This window comes from Clarias gariepinus, chromosome 26, assembly GCF_024256425.1.
Source record: "Clarias gariepinus isolate MV-2021 ecotype Netherlands chromosome 26, CGAR_prim_01v2, whole genome shotgun sequence".
NCBI classification, from domain to species: Eukaryota; Metazoa; Chordata; class Actinopteri; order Siluriformes; family Clariidae; genus Clarias; species Clarias gariepinus.
Window position 1 is genome coordinate 11954282 of NC_071125.1, and position 25882 is coordinate 11980163.

The window sequence follows — 25882 nt, forward strand, 5'->3', positions numbered from 1 at the left end:
TTTTATTTAAGCGCACTTACAATAACGAAAAAACGTTGTGATTTTGTAAGTGTTGTGATTTTGTAAGTGTTGTAAGCTGCGCTGCTCTGTATTGTTTTTGGTGAACTTGAGCGCGTCAGAAAATTAACGCAAACGTTTTTTTAAATGGGCAGAGTCAGTCTGCTTGCTGTTTTCCCGACGCGTTCATAATCATTAGTCTACTTCTGCCGGTGCGCTCTGGAAAACTTCATGCATGCGGCTAAGCGCTGATTAAAACTATGGAGTAAATTAAAGAGGAGAATCACGATGCCGAGTCGAAGTCCTGAGCCCAAACCTCATTTAAATTAAATTAACAAATATTATAAGTAAAAAAACAATAGCCCATGTTTAGAAACCGTTTATAAATTCTTTCCGACATGAGTTGGCCCGGTGTTATGCGCAGAGCGCCGGGAGATTTCCTGAAGCTCAGAAATCACTGGGCATGTTTTCTAAACAGCCGCTATCTTTAATAACTGATGGAGGTTTTGAGCTGTATACACACGCATTCCTGCCTAAACAACTCTTAAAACTACACCTGTAACACAATAAACAGTAATATTTCAAACATTCTGCCGGCTGATATTTGGAGAAAGGAAAGAATAATGAATAAACCAGTTGTTGGGTCAAAATAACCCAACCAGGTGTTCATCTGTAAACTACATTTCATATGAGCCAACATGAGCAACCCAACAATGTGTTTAAAGTACCTGAAATAATCCAGAACTTAAATAACAATAAACCGATACAGAGATAGGCTGTATAACGGTCACTGTTGTATTTACGGCAACGAGTGAAAATGTCACTTTGCGCCACCTGGCGGCCATTTTACGAATGACTTTGAAATGCAACCGATTTATTTTGGCCGCTGACGTTTTTACGCGGCGGTGAGCGCGACGGTAATAACCATTCCAATTGATCAACTACTGTATATGGTGTCTCTGGTGGTCCGTACCTACTTTTTTGTTAATGGCTAGTTACTGTTTTAAGTAATAGTAGCTGGTTTGTTACAAGGTACACCCCAAGAAATAAAACTGCTGGTCTCACCGTGAAGACTATAAGATCATGGCCTGATGATGCCATCCTCACATGAGTCTTTGGATACATATACCTCATCTGTTTTAGATTACATTAATTACTGTGTGGATAATGTGACATTCTGAAAGCAGGGATGTGTAAAAAACCTTGAATGACACATAAGGTCCAGCTGTTAATTCGAGCCAGGGATATAGCATTTAAATCTGGCGACAGGGCAGTATATAATATTGCCAGGACTGCACTCAGGAGGGGCATAAAATTAACTAAGACTCAATATACAGTGGGACAAAAAAGGATTTAGTCAGCCACCAACTGTGCAAGTTCTCCCACTTAAAATTGCAACATGTAATTTTCATCATAAGTATACCTCAACTATGAGAGACAAAATAAGAAAAAAAAATCCAGAAAACCACATTGTATGATTTTAAAAGAATTTATTTGCACATTATGGTGGAAAATAAGTATTTGGTCACCTACAAACAAGCAAGATTTATGGCTCTCACAGACCTGTATCTTATTCTTTAAGTGGCTCCTCTGTCCTCCCCTCATTACCTGTATTAATGGCATTTGTTATCAGTATAAAAGACACCTGTACACAACCTCAAACAGCCACACTCCAAACTCCACTATGGCCAAGACCAAAAAGCTGTCAAAAGACACCAGAAACAAAACTGTGGACCTGCACCAGGCTGGGAAAATTGAATCTGCAATAGGTAAGCAGCTTGGTGTAAAGAAATTAACTGTGGGAGCAATTATTAAAAAATGATAAATAAATAAAGAGCATTTAGATGATCCAGAAGATGACTGGAAGAATTTTATACAGAGGGGAAATAAGTATTTGATCCCCTACAGATTTCCCAAGTTTGCCCACTTACAAAGAAATGAAGGGTCTATATTTTTTATCATATGTTTATGGTAAAGGATTAAGACAGAATATCAACCAAAAATCCAGAAAAGGCACATGATACAAATGTTATGAATTAAGTTGCATTTCAATAAGGGAAATAAGTATTTGATCCCCAAGCAAAACATGACTTAGTACTTGGTAGAAAAACCCTTCCTGGAAATCACAGTGGGAAGATGTTTCTTGTAGTTGTTTCCAGATTTGCACACATCTTGGGATGCATTTTGATCTACTATTCTTTACAGATTTTCTCTAAATGTTTAAGGTTTCTTGCCTGTTGTTTGGCAACTCGAAGTTACAGCTGACTCCATGAATTTTATATTGGATTAAGGTCTGAAGACTAGCTAGACTACTCCATGACCTTAATGTGCTTATTCTTGAGCCACTCCTTAGTTGCCTTGGCAGTATGTTTAGGGTTATTTTCATGCTGGAAGACCCATCCACAGGTTCTCATCCAAAATTTTACAACACATGGCCTCATCCATTGGCCCCTTAGTGCAGCAAAGTCAATCTATACCTTTAGCAGAGAAACAGCCCCAAAGCATAATGTTTCCACGTCCGTGCTTGACTGCAGGGATGGTGTTTTTAGTGTCATAGTCAGCATTTTTCTTCCTCTGAAAACAGCAAGTCGGGTTGATGACAAAGAGCTCAATTTTGGACTCATCTGACCACAGCAGTCTATCCCAAACTTTCTCTGCTCATTGGCAAACCTCAGATTTCACTCTATGCAGGCGTATTGTGTTACCAATGGTTTGTTTGGTAACTATGCTTCCAACTGCCTTGAGATCATTCACAAGCTCCTCCTGTGTAGTCCTGGGCTGGTCCCCCATTTTTCTCATGATTATTCTTACTCCATGAGGTGAAATCTTGCATATAGAGCCATTAATGGTTACTTTGTATTTCTTCCATTTGTAAATAAAGGCTCTAGCAGTTGTCTCCTTCTCACCAAGCTTCTAGCTGATGGTCTTGTAGCCCATTCCAGCCTTGTGCAGGTCTAAAATCTTGTTCCTGACTTGCTTTGACAGCTTTTTGGTCTTGCCAATGGTGGTGAGGTTAGAAAGGAAGATAGAGATTTTGTGGACAGGTAGCCTTTATACACATACCACATTGTTGTTAGGAGCACCTTCTTAAATTAATATGTGTACCACAAGAGCACATAACCATTCTGTGAGAGGCAGAATTATTGTTGGTTGGTAGAGGATCAAATACTTATTTCCCTCATTGAAATGCAATTTAATTCATAACATTTGTATCATGTGCTTTTTTTTGGATTTTTAGTTGATATTCTGTCTTAATTCTTTACCATAAACCTATGATAAAAATTATAGACCCTTCATTTCTTTGTAAGTGGGCAAACTTAGAAAATCTGTAGGGGATCAAATACTTATTCCCCCCCCCCCTGTATGGTTAGATGGAATCAAAATAAAACGTTGTGTTTGGAGGAGAAAGAATGCTGAGTTGCATCCAAACAACACCATACCCACTGGTAAGGCATGAGGGTGCTTTGAGGCTGTTTTTCTGCAAAATGACCAGGACAACTAATCCATGTAAAGAAAAAAATGAATGGGGCCATGTATCGTGAGAGTTTAAGTAAAAATCTCCTTCCATCAGCAAGGGCATTGCAAATGAAACGTGGCTGGTACTTTTAGCATGACAATGATCTTTGTAAATGGCTTTGTAAGAAGCATTTTAAGGTCCTGGAGTGGCCTAGCCAGTCTCCAGATCTCAACCCCATAGAAAATCTTTGAAGGGAGTTGAAAGTCCGTGTTGCACAGTGACAGTGTCATGGTACGTGCAGACGAGGTAAATACAAGCGCAGAGCGCGTAAGAGAAGCACTGCGGGTTGTTCTGAAATGTATTACATGCTGATAGTTTTGTGAATGAAAAGTCCTGCCGTTTGATGCAGAGGCACGGCGCGAGTCCCGAGGAGAGAATGCGGAAGAGAAGAGCCGATGCACGCTGAATGCAGGTCTGATTCGCGAGGAATATTCTTGGTTGTGAGTGTTTGTGGTATGCTGCCGTAAAGTCAAAGAAAGTCCGTGATTCAGAATTGTGGTCGTAAGAAGAGAGCAAGGGTCGATATTCAAAGAGCAGAGAAAACGATAATCCAAAGCGTGAGACGTAAGCGAGGTCCGTGAAACAAAGCGTGGGTCGAGATCTGAAGGTCAAGGTAAAAATAAATGCTGGAAAACTGGGCATGAGAGCACACAATAATCTGGCAAGGAGTGGTTGTTTGGTGGAGTAATATAGAGTGAAGTAATGAATGGAGATGAAGAACAGGTGTGCATGAGCCGGCAAATAAGGCGGCAAAATGAAAGCACAGAAACGGAGTATGGAATGGAGTCACAGGTAATCACGGTATGTTTTTCACAGGTGGGCGTGACCTGGCATGTCGTGACAGTACCCCCCCGTCCTACGGACGCCACCTGCTGTCCTTGAGGGGGCCTCAGGATGAAGTTGGTGGAAGTCCGAGATCAAAGAGCGGGCCAGGATGAATCTGGCTGGCACCCAGGAGTCCGTAGCCCTCCCAGTCCACGAGATACTGTAGGCCGCATCCTCTGCGACGAGACTTGAGAAGTTTCCAGACAGTAAAGGCTTCGCTCCATCTATGAGTTGAGGTGGTGGAGGGTGGTCAGTGGGTGGAGCCAGAGAGCATGGAACCATCCTGCGGATCTGGGAAACATGGAATGTGGGGTGAACTCGGCGCATAGAGCTAGGAAGGCCCAGTCTGACAGAGGTGGGGTTGATGATGTGTGAAATCGTAAAGGGACCTTTGAATTTAGACAAGAGTTTTCTCGATGTGGTCTTAAGTGGTAGGTCGTGAGTAGAGAACATGACTCTTTGGCCAACACGGGACTTTGGGGCCGTAGCGCGGTGCCGGTTGGCCTTGCGTTGAAAAATGCTCACAGTGCGTATCAGCTGAGCACGGGCCCGTTGCCATGTGTTTTTGCAGCGGCGGACAAAGGCTTGGGCTGACGGGACAGCAGTTTCCTTTTCTTGGGTGGGAAATAATGGTGGCTGGTAGCCTAGACAGCATTGGAAAGGAGACACATCAGTGGCAGAGGTGGGGAGCGAGTTGTGTGCATACTCCACCCAGGGAAGGAAATAGCTCCACGAAGCTGCATCCTGCGAAGTCATGCATCTCAGGGTTTTCTCAAGCTCCTAATTCGCACGTTCTGTCTGCCCGTTGCTCTGGGGGTAAAAACCAGACGTGAGGCTAGGTGTTGCACCGATGAGGCTACAGAAAGTCTTCCAGAACTGAGCCTAAAACTGGGGACCCCTGTCTAAGACTATGTCTACCGCTACCGAGAGGCCATGGAGACGAAACACATGGTTAATCATGAGCTCGGCCGTTTCTTTAGCGGACGGGAGTTTGGAAAGAGGGACAAAATGAGCGGCTTTGGAAAAACGGTCAACTATGGTAAGTATCGTGTGTTATTGTTTGAGGGGGGTAACCCAGTGACAAAATTAATGACAATATGGGACCATGGGCGGTGGGGAATAGGAAGGGGTTTTAGCAGACCCTCGGGTCGGCGGTTGGGTGTCTTGTTCCTGGTGCACATGTCGCATGCGGCTACGAAGTTCTTAACATCATCTGTGACAGAAGGCCACCAGAACCGTTGCTGTAGTAGGGCAAGAGTGCGAGAGGCTCCGGGGTGACATGCTAGCTTTGAGTTATGGCCACACTTTAGTACTAGGGAGTGGACTGTGGCTGTTGGAACATTGCTAGGACCTGGCTCGTGCGCCAGTAATTGCAAGACTTGATTTTCTACTTCAAGCTGAGTGGCTGCCACCAGACATTGGGGTGGTAAAATAGTTTCTATGGTTGGAGTGTCCTGAGGGGTGGCAAATTGATGAGACAGAGCATCAGGTTTAGTGTTTTTAGAGCCTGGGCGGTAAGACAGCGTGAAGTTAAATCTGGATAAAAACAGGGACCAGCGTGCCTGACGTGAATTCAATCTTTTGGCTGCCCTGAGATACTCAAGGTTTTTATGGTCAGCTCCCTTCAGCCAGTCTCTCCACTCTTCTAGGGCGAGCTTCACAGCTAAGGGCTCATGATTCCCAATGTCATAATTGCACTCAGTGGGTGTGAGTCAGCGAGAGAAAAACGAGCATGGGTGAAGTTTGTTATCTCGAGGAGATCTCTGAGAGAAAGAACTGCTCCGACTCCTGTTTTGGAGGCGTCGACCTCAGCGATGAACTGAAAAGTGCAGGGTCAAGGAAGACAAGAATAGGCGCTGTTGTGAATAAACACTTTAGATGATTGAATTCTTCCTGGGCTTGAAAGTTCCACTGAAAGGGAATCCTAATAGAGGTGAGAGTGGTGAGGGGTGTGGCCACCAGGCTGTAGTTTCTGATGAAACGTCGGTAGAAGTTAGCAAACCACAGAAAGCGTTAAAGTTCACATCTAGAAGAAGGAGTGGGCAATTCAGTAACAGCTTTGATCTTGGCTGGGTCCATCTGAATTCCTGACGGGGAGATAAGGTAGCCCAGAAAGGAGGTGGATTCCTGGTGGAACTGGCATTTCTCTGCTTTAACATAAAGTTTGTTCTCCATTAAGCGTTGCAGCTGACGTACGTGGATTTTGTGCTCCCTAAGTGAGCGAGAAAAGATCAAAATGTCATCAAGGTAGGCAAATACAAAGGTGTTGAGGAAGTCATGGAGAATGTCATTTATAAGAGCCTGGAACACAGCTGGGGAGTTGGTTAGGCCGAATGGGACCACCAGGTATTCATAGTGGCCCATGGGGGTGTTAAAGGCTGTTTTCCATTCGTCACTCTTTCTGATCCTGACTAGGTGGTAAGCATTTCTGAGATCAAATTTGGTGAACATGTGAGCATCTTGGAGTAATTCAAAGGCTGTAGACATCAAAGGAAGTGGGTAGCGTTTCTTGACTGTAATTTCGTTGAGCCCCCTATAATCTATACATGGAGGAAGAGATTTGTCCTTTTTCTCCACAAAGAAAAATTCAGCAGCAGCTGGGGAGGAGGAGGGGCGGATGATTCCAGCGGTTAGAGATTCAGTGATATACTGTTTCATAGCCTCTCTTTCAGGGAGTGACAATGAATAGAGGCTGCCTTTTTGGGGGGGTAGTGCCAGGGAGGAGGTCGATGGTGCAGTCGTAGGGGCGGTGAGGAGGGAGAGAGATAGCACGTGATTTGCTAAACACCTGTTTAAGGTCATGGTATTTGACAGGTATTTGAGAATGGCAAGGAATAACATCTTGTGGGTGGGTGTGTTCCTGAGGTGGGCGGAATGGAGGCAGGAGAAAAGACAGGCAGGGCTCCATTCAAGAATGTTGTTCCTAGTCCAGTCAATATGAGGGTTGTGTTTCTTGAGCCATGGGAGACCCAAAACTACAGGAGCATGGGGGCTTTGGATAATCAGGAGGGAGATGGTTTCGGCATGATTAGCAGAGAGCTGTAGAGTGAGTGGAGCTGAGCGGTGAGTGACTGGTGGAAGTTTACTACCGTCTAGGTAGGTGGCTGGAGGGCTTCCGTGTGACGATCTTGCTGCTTATGGGTGTTGATACGAGCAGCAAGATCCATGAGCTCTTGAAGAGTGGAAGGAAGCTTTTATGCTGCTAGTTCATTCTTTATGGGGTCAGCTAGTCCATGGAGGAAAGCATCAAACAGTGCTTGATGATCCCAGCCACAAGAGAGAGCCAGAGTCTTGAAATCAATGGCATCGTCGTGCACAGAACAAGATCCTTGGCATACCTGATAAGTAGTTGGCCTGCTGCCTGTCGTCCTGAAAATGAACGATCGAACACCCGCCTCATTTCATTGGTGAACGCCTCGAAGGTGGCACAGCACAGGACTTGGGCGTCCCATAGAGATGTTCCCTATTCCCTTGCTCTGCCCGAAAGAAGAGTAATGATGTAAGCTACCTTCGACCGTTCTGTGGGAAAGAATGAGACTTGGAGCTCAAGCACGAGAGAGAAAGCACAGAGAAAGAAATGAACGACAAGTGAGTGGATCACCATTATAAATGGGTGGTGCAGGGAGGCGTGGTTCATGGCGGGCGATGAGTACCAGTGGTGGTGGCAGCACCTGAGGAGTAAGAGGTGGAGTAAGGTGCAGCTGCTGGATCTGATTAGTGAGGGAGGTCAGTGTTTGTGTCACTGTGCGAAGCGTGGTCATGATGTGCTAAATATTCTGCTGGTGAGAGCCTAACAGTGCGCTTTGGTTTTTTAGCACCGCCTCCTGCCGCGCAATATCTGCTGTATCCATAAATGGCCAGATTATACTGTCATGGCCTGTGCAGACGAGGTGAATCCAAGCGCAGAGCGCGTAAGAGAAGCAGCGCCAGTTGTTCTGAAATGTATTACGTGCTGATAGTTTTGTAAATGAAAAGTCCTGCTGTTTGATGCAGAGGCACGGCGCGAGTCTCGAAGAGAAAAGAAAAGAAAAGAAAAGAGCCGATGCACGCTGAATGCAGGTCTGATCCGCGGGGAATAATCTTGGTTGTGGGTGTTCGTGGTATGCTGCCATTAAGTCAAAGAAAGTCTGTGATCCAGAATCGTGGTCGTAAGAAGAAAGCAAGAGTCGATATCCAGAGAGCAGAAAAAACGATAATCCAAAGCGTGAGACGTGAGCGAGGTCAGTGAAACAAAGCGTGGGTCGAGATCTGAAGGTCAAGGTAGAAATAAATGCTGGAAAACTGGGCATGAGAGCACACAATAATCTGGCAAGGAGTGGTTGTTTGGTGGAGTAATATAGAGTGAAGTAATGAATGGAGATGAAGAACAGGTGAGCATGAGCCGGCAAATGAGGCGGCAAAATGGAAGCACAGAAAAGGAGTGTGGAATGGAGTTATGAAGGTAATCACGGTTTGTTTTGACAGGTGGGCATGACCTGGCGTATCGTGACAGACAGCCCCAAAACATCAACAGGAATGGGCCAAAATACCAGCAACAGTGTTTGAAAACCTTGTGAAGACTTACAGAAAACGTTTTACCTCTGTCATTGCCAACAAAGGGTTTATAACAAAGTATTGAGATAAACTTTTGTTATTGACTAAATACTTATTTTCCACCATAATTTGCAAATAAATTCATTTAAAATCCTACAATGTGATTTTCTGAATTTTTTTTTTTATTTTGTCCCTCACAGTTAAGGTGAAAATTACAGCCTCTCTCATTGTTTTAAGTGGGAGAACTTGCACGATTGGTGGCTGACTAAATACTTTTTAGCCTCACTGTAAATGTCGAAATGAGGTCCATTCTAACAACTCCACCAAATCCTGGCAGTACTGTGCAACTGGACTTTCTAACAAATGGCTCTCAGTGCATGTAGACACCTTGATCCCCCAGGGATGTGTACCAAGTCACTTACTTTATACATTATACACACACATGACTGCTGCACCACCCTTCTTTCTAACTACATCATAAAATTTGATGATGACCTCACGGTGTTAGGCCTCATACAGGAGGGAGGTGGAACATCTGGCAGCTTGATGTGATACCCACAACCTGACTCTAAATATCAAGACGACCAAGTTCAAGTTCAAGTAGGCTTTATTGTCATTTCAACCATATGCAGTTAGTACACAGTGAAACGAAACAACGTTCCTCCAGGACCAAGGTGCTACATGCAACATAAATTTACAACATAAATTAACAGAAACACTAAACTAGCTAACCAAGAGGCCTAGTTAGCTGGCTAGCAGAGACAGGACAGAAAGACCTAACATAAATTACAACATAAATTAACAAAAACTAACTAGCTAAGTATAAAAGTAGTCCAGTAATGATCATTGTGCAAAAGAGATAAACAGTGAAGCATTTACAGGTTGGTGTGTACGATAATTTGGTGGTGTAGGTCAGTGTGTCGGCGCTTGTGTTGATTAGTCAGTCCGGTCCCAATATTTTGAGGGAGATGATCATGGATTTTGATGGGAGCACAATGACCACTCACTTACCACTTATTAGTGGAAATAGGATGGCAGCTTTAAATTTTTTGGCCAACTGTGACAGAGAACCTAACATGGCTCCATGTTTGGCTCTGTGCAGGATGAAAAATGAGTAAAGCAAACCAGCGAGTAATGTCATAGTTAGTGTCTTTAGCCCTTGCCATCCACAGCAGGAAAGCATGCGCAGTGAAGTGCCGTACAGCTAGGTAATATTTCAGCTCCTCCATAGCACACTTAATGACTGCTAGTGTAGGTTTCCTACTTGGGGTACTAATATCACTTTTGGTGGACTTTTACTGTTGTGCTATAGAAAGTGTGCTGATACATGGACTTTTGGTGTGGTTTTCCAGCTGCACTGCAGTGGGTGGTGAAAGCAGTGAGAAAATCATTGGGACTAGTCTCCCGGAAGTTAGCACCATTAACACCACACTCTGCCTTTGATGAGTGCACAGTATATACGTGATCTGCATCACCCTGCACATCACCTGTTCCAGTTACTGACCTCAGGCAGAAGGTATAGGTTCATATATGCCAGAACCACCAAAATGTCCCACAGCCTTTTCATAGCCTCAGACTGTTGAACGAGCAGTTACCTCCCTCTCTCTATTTGCCCCCACCTACTCTTACATATCGTACATCACTATTACAATAACTGTGAACTGGACTTGCATTGCCACAGCACACATGATGGACAATTTCTTAACTTTTTTTTACTCCCTTGATGGTTACTGCACTACTGCACTATGGTCACACTTATTACATTACTTGATGATGCTTTAATGATATTTTGTTGTTATTTATACTCTGTTATTTATAATGATGACGATAAAATGAAATAAAATTTAATTAAATAACAATAACGGTATAACAATAACAGCAAACAATAACATTAAAAGTAAAAAAGATGCATAATAGTGTTATAATATTATAATTATATTATAATACCAATAATTATTTTTATATAGCATAAAAGAGTGCAGCCTAAAATAATGTGATATAGGTCCTTTTAATTAGATAAGTTTATGATTAAGAGATGTTTTGTATGTGGTTAAAAAGACTATTATGAATGTTTATTGGAGAATAATTTCAGAGATAGAGCACAGAGTGGCTTAAGCCTCAAGAGCTCAAGTGGTCAGGGGTGCTATGGATGAGTTTATGTGGTAGGCCAGATAAAATAAATTTACACAAGTAAGTGCAGGGAAGCTGCCAATGGTGGCAGCTTTCTGGGTAAGAGGTGGCCATAGACAAATGGACAAACATAAAGTAACATGACCTGGGGAGATATTATTGATCTGGGATTCAAAGCATGAGCTGATAAAAATATTTTTAAAAAAGTTTTTAACTTGTAAAGACAAACTTTGGAAAAATGTATACAAGGTTAAAAGAAATAATATACTGATTTTTTGCATATTGAAAGGGTTACAAAGCCATTTTCAAGGTTATTACCAGCATTATTAGTGGCATTATCTACTGTACAAATGGAGAGAACTTAGAACAGTGGTGAACGTTTCCAGGAGTGGCTGGCCTACCAAAATAATCCCAAGAGCACAACAACAACTCATCCAGAAGCTCATAAAAGAACCCAGAACAACATCTAAAGAACTGTAGGCATCAAGTGCCTCAGTCAGGTTTAGTGTTCATGATTTAGCAAAAAGAAACTGGGCAAAAGTTGCATCCATGGAAGAGTTCCAAAGTGAACCCACTATTGACCTGAAAAACACAAAACTGACCTCATATTTGCCAAAAAAAACCAACAAAAAAAAACATCTTGAATCTCCAAGATTTTGATGTTTTCATTTTAAGGTATAGTAGTGACCCCTTGGCCAAACATTGACAAAAAAGCAAGTGAGAAATACTTTGTTGTAATTCAGGTAAAAGATATGCTTGGATTTCCTGGAAAAAGACAAAAGCTCACCTCATATTGTAACGATGCGACTCGCGCAAAAGGCAGAGCCGCTCTTAAACTGTTCCAGATCCGCAGGCTGCTACCATGCGGGGTTCTGAACAGGCAAAGACGCGGCCATTTATGCACACGGCTGCCAGGCAACGCCGCTGTCAGGCAATTAGCCTGAATGAGCCGCACCTGGCAGCACGTCTATATAAGGGCCCTGATACCTCCGCACTTCGTGCGAATATTAGGTAGCACCGGTAAGGTATCAGGGCCAAGACAAAGAAAGAAAGAAAGAAGAAAAGCGCGCAAAGAAAGACAGAGGCAAAGCCCCAGCTTCTGCCTCCTTAAGACGCCGGCGAGAGAGAGAGAGAGAAGGAGAGAGCGTCACGCAGCTGTGTAGCGTGCGCTCTCCGGTTAAGTATTAGTGGGCATCAAACACAACCCCTCTCTCCTCATAAATCCTCGGTAAGGGCAAACGCCCCGAGAGGATATAGTTTTTGTTTTGTTTTCCAGAGCCCCGTCCATTCTTACGTAGATGGCGGAGCTCTGTTTATTTTGTGTTATTAGTTTTCATTTGTTTCCCTTTGAGTTCCCTTAATTAATAATCCCACGCTATCTCCAAACGGGAAGGTCTTCCCGTGCGTATCACAAGCACTCTCACAGCCTCCTATTTCACTGATTCCCTCTAAAGCCCTGCGTCAGGGCTCTTAAAACCCTTATAACATCTCGGGGTGCGGCTCTCTATACCGCGCCACGTAACACATATTTTCCAAAATATGTGTGTGATCAGTCCAGTCAGTACCTTCGGAGCAATGTTATTTAAAGCTTTAAATATTAATAAAAGTTAATAAAATTATTTTATCATACTCATTTAAAACTGTTTAAATGAGTATGATAAGATAATTGGTTCCAATGAAGCTGGATTAACAAAGGTGTTATATGTTCCACTGTTTTTGATTGCTTAACTCTTGCTGCAGAATTCTTAATAACCTGAAAATGCTGTCAATGTTTGTTAGGGATGTCAAAGTGCTCACTTGAGAGAGACAACAATGCAGCCTTGCAATGTTACGCAGATTAACAAAGAATAAGTAAGAGATACTGTTATTGTGCTGTAAAGCATTTGCTTCTTAGTAAGCAAGAACATAGGGAAAGCTGAAGCCCCCAGCTTCAAACTAGTACTGAGAAATGAAAAGCAAGCATGGTGTCTAAAACTGATTTTTAAAAATCACTCAATACACAACCCATGATGCTTATGCTATTTAAAAATAATTAATTAATTAATTAATTAATTAATTAATTAAAACTAGTTAATAGAATATTTTTAAGACATCCTTAATAATCCTTAAAGACACTGTAACATCTGTAATTTCTCTATAGCAATCGTATGGAATACAAATCGTATGGAATACAGGCTATGTATTTTACATTACAGTGTATTTTATCTAGTTCCATTTATATTCGCTATATTCTTATGTTTTCGCTGATTTTTTTTTTTTCCCTAATATAAAGATTTTGGCATGACAAATGCGATTAATGGAGCATAATATCTGGAATAAATATCTATGGGACCAGAAGTATCTGTACAGTAACAATTTTCATCGTTTGGGCTCTGTACACCACCACAGTGGATTTGGACTGAAATGATAAAAAAATGTGCTTAAAGTGGAGACTGTTGGCTTTAATTTAAGGGCTTGGTAAAAAACAAAACAAAAAAAAAACAGGGAACTTATCAGAAGTAACTCAGTGTAGTGGTTTTCTTTCTTTGTCCCATTGACCACTATGGTGGCTGAGCTAGAGTGTCTGACCCACTTGTCCAAGGAGAATAATTCACGTCCACAAGTGTTTTAATGTCCAGAAATAAGAAAAGGTTTATTACAAACAAATAAAAATATAAAGCTCATTGGTTCTTAAAGTTAATCAAATAAGGATTGTAAAGATGAACAAAGGATTTAACATAGCAGCCTCTCCGGGCTGTTGTTAAGAATGGCCTCAACATCACAAAATAGTGTCTGAAGACTTTCGTCCGTTAGTGTTTGTTCATGTAAAAGAGAGTTCAGGACCCATCTTGCTGATCTGATCAGTCTCTCCCACACCCCACCTTGGTGAGATGCCCCTGGTGGATTAAAGGTCCACTGTATTTTTTTGTCTAACATGGCACTTTGGATCTTATAGTTGTTAAAGCTGGACAAAACCTTTTTCAACTCCTTTTCAGCACCGACTAGGTTGGTGCCATTGTCGGACCAGATGTGCTGTACCTGGCCTCGTCTACATACGAATCTCCTGATGGCATGGGTGCAGGAGTCGGTTTTAAGCGAGTATGCCATCTCCAGGTGATCAGCTCTGCAAGACAAACATGTAAAGAGCACACCATATCTTTTTACCAAATTTCTCCCTCTTCTGGCACACATTTTGAGATTACACTTCTTGCTGCGCTATTTCCACTGACAATCCAGTACTTTTTCCCTAATTGGCTAAAGATGTAATTTCTGCCACAGTGCCCATACCTTTCATGGATATGGCGTAACAGGCTGGATATGTGAGACTGTTTTGAAAGGATGATGGGATACTTCATGGTCTCAGACATAGCCGCCCTTGATAACCGTCCTACTCTAAGCAACCCGTCTTTCAGCACAGGATCCAGCTTGTAAATCTTGCTCCTTTTAGGAACACCACTAGGTGGTGTCGTTCCTAACCTTTCATACTCAATAGGGAAAGTCTGCCTTTGAATAAATGATAGAATTGCTTTCTTAGCTCTTTCAAGATCATTCAGGGATATGCACCGACTACCTAGTTTTACCTTGAAGGCTTGCAGATCATCACATTCTGATGACGACAACGAGTGGTGATGTCTGTCAAAAGTTGTTTTCTTTTGTCCGCCAGAAGTAACAGGCCTCCAAGCCTTTGATACCAGGCGATGGCTTTCACCAACTTGGTCCAGTCTGAGAAGAAAGTGAGAAGTTTATGAGTAGGACTTGAAGCATGTTTAATTACATTACCTACGACAGGGCAATGTTTGACCTCTGGGTCATCTTGTGACAGAGAGAATGCTTCGGTGCAGCCTGCTGGCCAGGTGTGCTTTTGTTTCCACAGAAATTTAGGGACATAAATCCATCTTTGGTTGTCCAGGAATTTCTGCACACTCAGCCCTCTAGAGGCGTCGTCTGCCGGATTGTTCTTGCTGTTGATGAACTTCTATTGTTGAACACTACTGTTCTCTCTTATAAAGGAAACTCTATTTGCAACAAATGTATGAAATCTTGCGCTGTCATTGGCTATATACTTTAATACAGCCTGACTGTCTATCCAAAACTGTGAACTTTGGAGGATGAGATGCAATTCAGCCTTGAGAAGCTTGTCTACCTTAACAGACAACACTGCAGCTGTCAACTCTAGTCTTGGAATCATGATTTGCTTTAAAGGGGCAACTCTTGCTTTTCCCATCATAAAACACACATGTATCTTACCCAAGTCATTAGCCATCCTAAGATAACTTACTGTTCCGTATCCAACCTCGCTGGCATCAGCGAAATGGTGCAGTTGGAAGGATTGTGGGTTTCCAAAGTCAATGGGTTTAATACAGCGTGAAACACTAAAGCCAATTTTGGAAGATCCTGAATCCAACTACTCCACTGCTTAGACTGATCTCTGGGTATTGGCTCATCCCATCCATAGCCCTGCTTACAGAACTGCTGTAATAGTTGCTTGGCTGGGAGGGTAAGAGGTGCTAATATACCAAGTGGATCAGCCATTTTTCGCAGGTCAAAACTGGCACAACTTGGTGAGGAAACAGCTCTAAATAAGTGTACCAGCATACGATGGTCTATTGGATTCTTTTTAATGTCCCCTTCTGGCCACCACAGAAAGCACAGAAAATCTATGTCTGACTTAGACACCCTTACTTGATGGAACATAGAACTAATGTCTGCCATGAGAGCTATGGGTTCACGTCTAAACCTGAGTAAGACTCCAATTAGTGAGTTGGTGAGATCGGGGCCTTGCAAAAGCTCAGAGTGCAGGGAAACACCCTGATATACTGTACTACAGTCAAACACCACTCTGAGTGTGTTCTTCTTAGGGTGGTATACTCCGTGATGTGGAATATACCAGGTTCTTCCTTCAGCTCCTTCCATCTCTTGCTGCGGAACCACCTCTGCATATCCTTGAGATATGACACCATTTAGAAAGGCTGCATAGTCACTGTGGAAAGATTCATTTCTTTTTAGCTTTCTTTTTAGGCTTTGGAAATGCTGTATGGCAAGATGACGATTGTTAGGCATTTGCATATCTTTATTCGTGAAGGGTAAGTTAAGTGTATAGTGACTATCTGTTAATGAGACTTAAGTATCTGTTACTGAGATATTTGCAATATCAAGGAACTTTTTGTCTTCGATTGAAAGTTCACGCTTTTCCTATGATGCTCTTTCATTAAAGTCATGATTGTACTGACTAATCAGCAACTTCTCCAGATTTGCGACAGAGATCCTGTTCACTGTGGTAGACTGACAGTCATTGGAGGCAGTAGACTTTCCACTTCTTAAGGGCCTATTGACTACCCATCCCACTAGAGTCTTTACTGCATATGGTCCCTCATCTTGACTGTTTATGATCTCCCAGTGTTCTATGATCTTTGATGCATTGGTTCCTACCAGCAGTTTGATGTTGCTGTCTATTTCTGGAATATTGACTTTGTGCAGGTAGGGCCATTTAGCAAGATCCTGCTTTGTAGGGATATTGTCTGCAGTAATTGGCATCTCCTTCTGTGTAAACACATCTGGTAGCTGTATGAAATTGTTTCCATCAAGGCCAGCAATTTCTATGCCTGAGACCACATATGTTGGTACTAACTTCTCATGGCTCATTGTTTGCAACAAGATGTTCATTCTTATGCCTTCCATATTCAGCTGAGACATCTTCACTCTATCCTGTGTAAACAGCTCTTGATAAGCTCTGTGTATGGATTTAAACTCTTTCAACAATGGTGTATACTTATGAAGATTTTCTTTAACTTCCTGCGCACTTGACACATCTTCCATAAGATGAATCATTACATTCTTCCTTTTAGTTAATTGTGCAAGTTTTCCTTTTCTGGCCTTTTTTAATTTGGATGCATGTTTACTATCTTCCATCCCTGTATCTGTGTTTGAGGCACTAAACTTGATTCCCATATCTTCAATTACATCAGCCATGCTTGTTTATAAACTAATGATCAAGTTTTCCAAACAATGCAATAATCCACTCCTATAGCAGACTTCTTCACTGACTCCTTTAACTTTAGTCTTTAGCTATAAATATCAAGCACAACTTTTGAAATGCATTGAGGTGACATACCGTGCTCTCAAACAATCAGACCATGTGTCCTTAATCAGCATCCATCCAGCTTTTCATTTACAGTTCTTCTCTTGTTTGCTGGAAGAAGTCTTCGACTTTTGTAGTGGTTTTCTTTTTTTTTGTCCTATTGACCACTACTTGGTTCTTAAAGTTAATCAAAATAAGGATTGCAAAGATGAACAAAGGATTCAACAGAGCAGCCTCTCCTTGGGCCTTTGCGGTTGAAGACTGTAGCTTCCTGCTCTGGCCACGCCCCCCAGGTAGTATCACCTGCCATTTAAGATTGAAGGCTCAGCCACTAGAGGGAAGTGACTCAGAAAGACAAAGAAAGTGACATACACGATTTTGGCTCCTACACTCAGTTAAAGACTTCATAACAAAAGATATTTAGAACATGTCAGATTCAGATACAGTACCAGTCAAAAGTTAGAACACACTTTCACGTTCGGTTTAAATGTGTCCAAACTTTTGACTGTTACTGTACGTCATGTAGACATTTTAGAAAACTTGTCATGTTGGCAAATGTCAGTCGGATAAGTTCTCACTTGTGGCATCCAACACATGACACAAGAATAGCGCCTATGCAAATTACTACAGAGAGGTCTGAAGTGGCTAATATTACCTGTAACTAACATTAACTTACGACACCCGGATAAGCAGGGTGATAGACCTGCTCTTTGGTGATTATAGCTGGTTTCGAAGATGAAGCAGTCACTAAAACACGACAACACTACCTAACGTTATTTAAACAACGTTAGCTTATATTTTATCTACCTTGGAAGGTCTTGCGATTTGGCTGTGTTTTTCCACCCACATCATGTCTCCTCTTTCTTCCCACCTGACAGGCCGCCGGTGAGCTTGAGGCTGCCATGTCATTCATTATTTTGTTGGACTTTAATCTAACAGCACCATGACTTGGTTAGCATGCTAACAGGTGCCAGGCTTTACGAGACCTGACTTGCTGGATAGATTTTCATCCAATGGGAAAGAGGATTTGCACGTTTAAACAAATACATGCAAAGGATTGGTTAAAAAAAAGGAAAAACTTTGGTGCGTTGATGGGAATATATATTTTTTATTATTAAAAAACATTGTCATTAAAATGTAGTCATTAAATAAAACGTTGTCAATAAAACTTATTGTCCACAAATTAACACTGATTCACGTTTATTTACCCTGTAATGTGCATTTTGTGGTCTTATTTGGCAACTTTGCTAATAATACTTTGACATGGGGTAGGGAAAAGAGATGCAAAGCTATCTACACTACAAAATCGGTAATATATAAAAAAGGGGCATTAGTGTCATGTTTTATGCGGATGATTTTAAGTTAGAAGGGTATACGTTATTAACAGTTTTATAAAGTTAGACGACCTTCCTCAGTCCTATCCTTGACCTAAAGCAAATTAAGATGTCCGTCACCTCTGTTACAACATGCAAACTGAATGCAAAGACTTTTTTCACAGATTTAGCACCAGTAAGTTTACCTAACTTTAGCATTAACATGACTTAAATATTTAAAGATATTAAAGATACTTTGAGCACTTGTTAACTATATCAGCTTTTGGCAGCTCATGTGCAATGAATTTAACTAATGTTAGTCTGTCAAATTGCATTAACACCAACATTGCTACTAGACATTTATTCATTAAAAATTATACAAAACATCTTACCTTGAGGTCTTTATTTAAAATGTGGAAAAGCACTCCAACAAGCTCCTGCTTGGTCGATGTCCATGTGGTGCGATTTAGGCGGAAGTGGGTGTTGATTAAAATTCGAGTGTCTTTTGAGTGAAATCCACTCTTTTTTTGAGACTTTAATTTTCCTCACTTAATTTTTACTCAGTATATTTAGTCTAAGTATTTTCAACAAAAATTGAGTAAAAAAATTAAATGTTTATTAAAATTTGCTGAATTAATCTTAATGTTGTTTAAAACTATCTGCACTCTTTTTAATAGTGTAAAGGTTAACCACATTTTTTATTAAATATTACTTTACCCCAGTCCCAGTTTTTACAGTGAATTGTCTTGGATCACTACTACTACCACTACTATTAATAATAATACTTTTTGCTATGTAAATTAAAGCCTTGGGTCTCAATCATCTTCATCAATCATGTGTGTGTGTGTGTATGAGAGAGAGAGAGAGAGAGAGAGAGAGAGAGAGTGCACGCGAGAGAGAGCTTACAGTATATTGTGATTTGTCCACGGTTGCTAAAGCCTGGCTTACTACTACTAATAACAATTATTTCAAATAAACAATTTGTCTCAATCACAAATTAAGCCAATGCTGTAAACAGATAACACAACAAATGATACATTCTGAAAATCAAGAAAGTATAAAGATAAATAAACTTTACAGAATATTAAGTTGTGATAAAAATAAAATATATATAATAATATAAAATTAATGAGCCTATTTACCACAGAGTGCATAAAATACTGTTTTGGGAATTCTGGAATGTAAATAAACTGCCAGTGCTAATGTTAACAATTGAACGTTGTTAGCGTTAGCCACTGTCTGTCTGTATTATCGTCTGCATTAAATTAACTGAGAATTTACTTACTGCGCTTTTTATACAAATAAGTTAAGCAATATAACACTTGTATATGGGCATTAGTTCATTTTTAAAGCCAAACTATAACTTACCGAGTATTGAAGCCCCCTTTTCCTTCTTAACTGATAAACACTTCAGGGTTTTTATCCAGCTTTTCGTTAACTAAGCGTGAAAAGTCATGGCCAAAGTGGGGAAAATATAAACCTGGTTATGAGCGTTTAGCTTGCTAGCTCCTGTACATCTAGCCTCAGCTTGTGTCTCTCATGGACTGCATCACATTATATTCCATTTACAGAAATAACCTGCGGATTTACTCTTACCCAAAGAATAAATACATTCTGAATTTTGCATTCACATTTTCAGAGAGCACAAACACACTTCTTATAAGTTTTTCGAGTAGTGCAGCTTTTGTAATAGCGACATTAATAGTATTTTTAAAGCTTCAGCATATTTTTGATGAAAAGAGGAGTGACATTGTGAGTTTGTGACACTGACAGTAAGCTGTAATGTAATGTAAAGTTACATCTGACCACTGCTGGTGCTGCCAGTGATGTTTAAAATGACCGATAAAAACTAAACTGGGAAATAAACTATAAACTACACCGAACAAATTTTATACAAAAGTCACCACTTACCACGCATAAGGTCCATTAAGCTGCCATCTTCATCTTTGTAGTGCAGTTTGATAGTGTTAGTTCCGCGGGGGTGGGTTGGGTTGTTAAAATCACGTGATTGCAACTTAGCGCAGTTAAATTGCTGCCATTAACGTGTTCTTGAGAACAAAGCACATCTAGTGGTGGCACCAGGTAAAATAATAAATAGGACTTGAATAGGCATGTTTACTGTGAAATCTTGACACGCCTTTCTGGCAGGAGAGGGAAGGGGGTCATGCCGTCCAAAGGGGTTAGTGGACTCTACCATAACTTTGATGACACTAATGCCCATAGTTTTATATTTTGTGCCTCATGAGTGAGCCCAGGAATCTGAAGCTAGTGATACAGTCCACCAACGCTTCATTCATATGAATTTGTGTGTCACCTATCTCCTTCCTAAATTCTACTTATGAGCTCCTAGATCTTTTTGGTGTTAAGCAGCAGTTTGGGACATGTCCTAAAACTGGTCAATTAGTTAATTCGGCTCTTGACTCTGTGAACGTGATAGATCTTCTCCTCATTGCACTAGCTCCTGTCCCTGCGCTTCAGGAGTAAGCATATTAAGAACTAAAATACATGGCAACAGCTCAATCCATCTTTTTAATTAATTAACATGATACAGGTCATAAGTTTACTTGTCCCACTTGTTCGGGAATTTAAAGTTAGTGATGTACAGAAGGAGGAGCTCCTGGACACCTGGAACGTGTTGGGCTATGCTGGCCGATTATTAACTTTATGTTTGTGATAGGTGCATAAATTTTCCCTCTGAGCACCATGAAGAGATCACATGGTTTTCCTTTCCTCTCTGTGTGATAGGTCAGAAAGTATGATGTTGGCTAAGACTGATTGCCGTTCTCTCCCTCTTTTTCTATTTCTTGCACTTGGCTCCAACAGGGCTTCAAGTGCACATCTTCACTCTGCTTCTGTGCATTTCCTCTGTCACTGCTGGTAATAAGGAAATGTTTAGTTCTTCCCTCAGTTTTTCTTAGAGTGTAGCCCCAGCCAATCTTGCCTTAGCAGGAGAGGAACAGGCAGGTTAGCCATAACCCTAGTGGTAATAGAGTGTTTTCTCCATTAGGCCTGTAATCTCCATGCAATGCAGGTGACCAGAAGAGTTTTGCATAACCAAGGGAAGCTAACGTAACTGCAGTTCCTGTGGTCCAGGAAATATGAAAGTGGATCTCCACTGATGCAGACCCATCTGATGGGTGCTAGGATGCTCTTATCACCACTATGGCTGTTGGCCCAGAACCCTCATGCTGACACTGGCTTTTCTGACTCAGGTTCATAGACTTGGTGCGGGGAGATCCTGGCAGTTGCATGCTCTGCAAGGCTTTTCCTCTCAGCAGAGGAATGTAGTTCAGTAGGCTTGGCTCTGTAGGCTTCCATTTTTTCAGCCTAAAGGGAAGCATAGAAAGCTCACATGCCTTTGCTTTTTTTTACAGTGAGGTGGGGGCCCTCATGGCCATAGCCTTCCTTTGCAGGAGGGATTGCAAAACACTGGTGATCAAAACCCTCTCAGTGACTGTAGCCATCTGCAGGCAGTCCTATACAGGCGATCCAGCTGAGCCCATGGTGGATCCTGTGAACCATATGTTCACCATGGAATGCAGCAGCCACTTAACAATTTCGAGAGACCAACATGGGTCAGAATTTTGGGCCCTTTAATTGCTCATAGTCTTTTAATTCTTTGCTCTATTTTAGATTGGATTAAATTAAACTTTATCATCATTGCACATGTATGGTACAAGGCAACAAACGGTTAACATCTAGCCAGAAGTGCATTTGAAAAGAAAATATTTGGAAGTGTGTATGTGTGAGAAAAATGTGTCTAGATAATAATGAGACGAATGAATGATGAATGAAATGTCTCTGATGAGCAAGCCAAGGGTGACGGCGACGGTGGCAAGGAAAAACTCCCTGAGATGGCAATAGGAAGAAACCTTGAGAGGAACCAGACTCAACAGGGAACCCATCCTCATCTGGGTGATAACAGATAGAAATAACATCATGTGTGTTGTGCAGGTGAAAGTTCAATATAACAGAAGTTGTGTAGATTAACATGAAGTCCAGTTCAGCACAGGGAGTCAGTAGGTGCAGAGGGCAGATGTGGTCTGGATCACTGGAAGCACAGAAGCAGGATGTGTAGCTCCAACCATCATAAAGCAGAATCCAGCTGGAGCTGGTCCTTCTCTGGATGCCTTAGAAACCTTGCAGGGTTGGCCTTTGTCTACTAAAGCTGGCACAATCTCCAGATGCCTCGGGATGGGTAGAAAAATACAGAAAAGATGGAGAGAATTAGCGTAGTTGCCATTCAGGATAGGTGTACTGGAGTATGAGGTTATGGGATGAGTTACGCATATGCCAGATTAAAGAGATGCGTCTTGAGTCTACTTTTGAATTGGGAAACTGTGTCTGCTCCCTGAACACTGTCTGGAAGGCTATTCCAAAGTTTTGGAGCCAAATATGAAAATGCCCTGCCCCCTTTGGTAGATTTTAAAATCCTGGGAATTACCAGAAGTCTAGAGTTTTGTGACCTTTCCAAGACCATAGACACAAATGGCAAATTAGAAACCTAGTCGGTAAATATTAAAATCATTAGGATCTAAACCAGGTTTGTTAAGAATAGGTATGATAATAACCATTTTCATTAATTGAGAAACTATACCTGAACCCAAAAAAGAATAAACTCATTAGTAATAAAAGGTAAAACAGATAAAAGGCTGACTTGAGAAGGTGTGTTGGGATAGGGTCAAGTTACACCACCTGGCCATTATTTGCAGCAATTTTATTAGTCAAAAAACTTCTTGAAACATGTACAGTATTTATCTAAAAAATCACTAAAAATTTTAGCCTCAAGCTAAAAGTTAAAAGCTTAAACGTCAACATGCTGCAGTATTTGCGTAGGAAGTTCATAGTCTGCTCTTATCTGACACAGATCATCAGGTGAATATTTCTGGAGCAGAGCGAACCAGCAGCAAATATTTACGCAGTGTAACATCCAGTGGTCGAATTGTAAAATAAATTTAAGGGGGATGTGGTCAAGTATATTTATTTATTTTTTGGAGGGGGGCCACAACTAACTATTCAAAATGATTGCTAAATATGTCAAATGTTTAAAAAACTGTTTTATTAACAAAATGTAAGCATAATTAAGCCAACTTGAGGCCATCAAAACACATGCAGTAAACATGCAATTGTCAAAACTATCATTTGATCCTTTTCATGGCTTTCATCTGGGGAGGATTGTAAGAGTAGATAAAAATCTACATAAACATTAGTAATTAAATAATTTGGGCCTCCGAGTGGCGCAGTGGTAAAGCGCTCGCCCTATCATCTGGAGATCGCTGGTTCGAACCCCGGGTGATGCTGTTTTCCTCTCACAGCCGGAGGCTCAGAGAGAGCTGATTGGCCGAGCTCTCTCAGGGGGGTGGGATGAGAGGTATTTGTGCTCCCACATTAATCACGGCTCTACAGCCAATCAGGGGCGTCTGTGAGCTCGCGCACGCGGAAGGGGCGGCTAGCGCTTTCCTCCGAGTGTGTTACTCAGCCCCTAACGGTGCGTGAGCGAGCAGTTCGAAAAGATGCGGTCGGCTCGCGTCACGTGGTTTGGAGGAAACACGGGATAGCTTTCGCCCTCCCGACTGAGTGGTAGTAGAAGCCTTAATGTGGGAGCCTCCTAGTGACGGGGGGGAATTGGCCACGACTAGATTGGGGAAAAAATCGGGGGAAAAAGAATTGGACAGGACTAAATTTATAAAAATAAAAAAAATATATTTAAATAATTTAATTTAATAGTACTGTTTGCAATGTAGTCTCTCTCTCTCTTACAGACATACACACACACACACAATCAAATTACTATTATGAAATTTAAAAATCTATTTTTGTACCCAAGCATGTAGGTGAAATCTAATGAAAAAACAAATTCTCTTCTAGAAATTGAGAATGAATTTACACAAATTGGGTAAAGAACTCATCTCATTAATGCTGTCAGTCATTTTGAAAACTCCTTTGTTAAACTGAATTCTTTGAATCTCTTGGTCATTGTGAAAATGTGAACAATGCGAAAAATGAGGCAAGCTTGGGTGAGCTTGTGAGCATGGTACAATATTGAATTTTGATCGCCGTAATTAGTGTGTAGATGATTACATGTAGGGAGTTTTTAATATTTCATTTTTATGACAAATTTCACATACACAGCATTATTAATATAAAGGAGATGGTGAGGGAGTTGGTGGTTTTACAAAGAGGGTGGTTTTTGTCTTTTTTTTCAATGGGGGGGGATGCCATCCCACCGTATCCTCCCTGAAATTGAGCCCTGGTAACATTCAAGCACAAGATACACCTAGCCCAATAATGAAACCACTAGAGCAACAGTGTCCTGCGTTAAATTATAGTAATTGGACTTATACCATAAATTAACACATCTTGTTACCTAATAAAACAAAATAAGCTAAAATACTGCATCAGAATGCAAAGCCCGGCAGTGCAATGACAGCCATAGAGGCCAGCTATACCTTGTGGCCTTTTCCTTCTTCGTGGCAGGGTCACGATATCCGGCTCCATGTGAGAGCTGAAAAGTCGCAGAAGCTTCGGCATTGAGCTCGCGGCTGTCCTTGCTGCAGCGTCCAAAGGTATACTCACCTCTTTGAAGTCCCTGGGCTTGTTCCATTGCCCTGCTAGCTTGCCGCTCTTTCAAGTTTTAGCATGTGCGTCACACACACCGCTCATTAAGTCCAGTATCCCAACAGACCCCGAGCTACACTGGGATCATTAGCGGCAATAGCTCACCAGCCGTGCCTAATTCTGTGGTCCCGGTCCTTCGTACACCTGAAGAAGAGGAGGCTGTCTAGCTAGTGAGCTTCAGAGTGAGCAAGGAGCGATATTAGATTTGGGCGCACGCCCATCACAGGCGCACGCCATGACATCATGTAAGCATGTTTTAGGTAAAACATATTTAATCACATATATGCACATTAACTTATTAATTAATTACACTTATCATGTAACAAATGTCCTTACACTAATTAAGTTAAATATAATCATATAACCTTTCATAAAAATTTCTAAAAACTTGAAAAACTCATATGGGATGAACTGTGAGACATAGAGAGCCCAGAGAAGCAGGGTGCTTACAGAAAGGAACACAAGTGAAACAAATACATTGGGGAAAATATCGGCTAATTTTAAAAAAAGTTATACAAAATTGAGTAATCAAAAGAAGTTTTAAAAATGTAATAATAATAAACCGAGATATATAAAAGACACATCAGATTTGATGTGGAACAAAGCATGTGCGAGCATCTGAAATTACACCAGTGGCTGGATAAGGAGGTTGATGGCGAGGCCTGCCACCATTGAGCAAAAACTACAATAATTGGCAAGTCAGTGTAGGGCAGATAAAGAGCGATACACCTTTGGCTGGAAAATCAGTTTGTGTGCCAATTGTATTGGACCCAGGACAATGATTCCCGACAGAAATAACAGAAATTAGAGAATTAGTCTGAGTTACTGCAGACCCACTCACAGAGACAATTGTTATGAGGGGCCTCTTGCTTGAGAAGCTGGTGTGGCTCA

At 41.4% G+C, this 25882-nt stretch overlaps 1 protein-coding gene across 1 annotated transcript in view; it reads left to right on the forward strand.

The window, feature by feature from the left end:
- cdh19 (cadherin 19, type 2) overlaps positions 1 to 25882 on the forward strand; it is a 204703-nt gene that overhangs the window by 100500 nt on the left and 78321 nt on the right. The gene's annotated exons all lie outside the window — the stretch shown is intronic.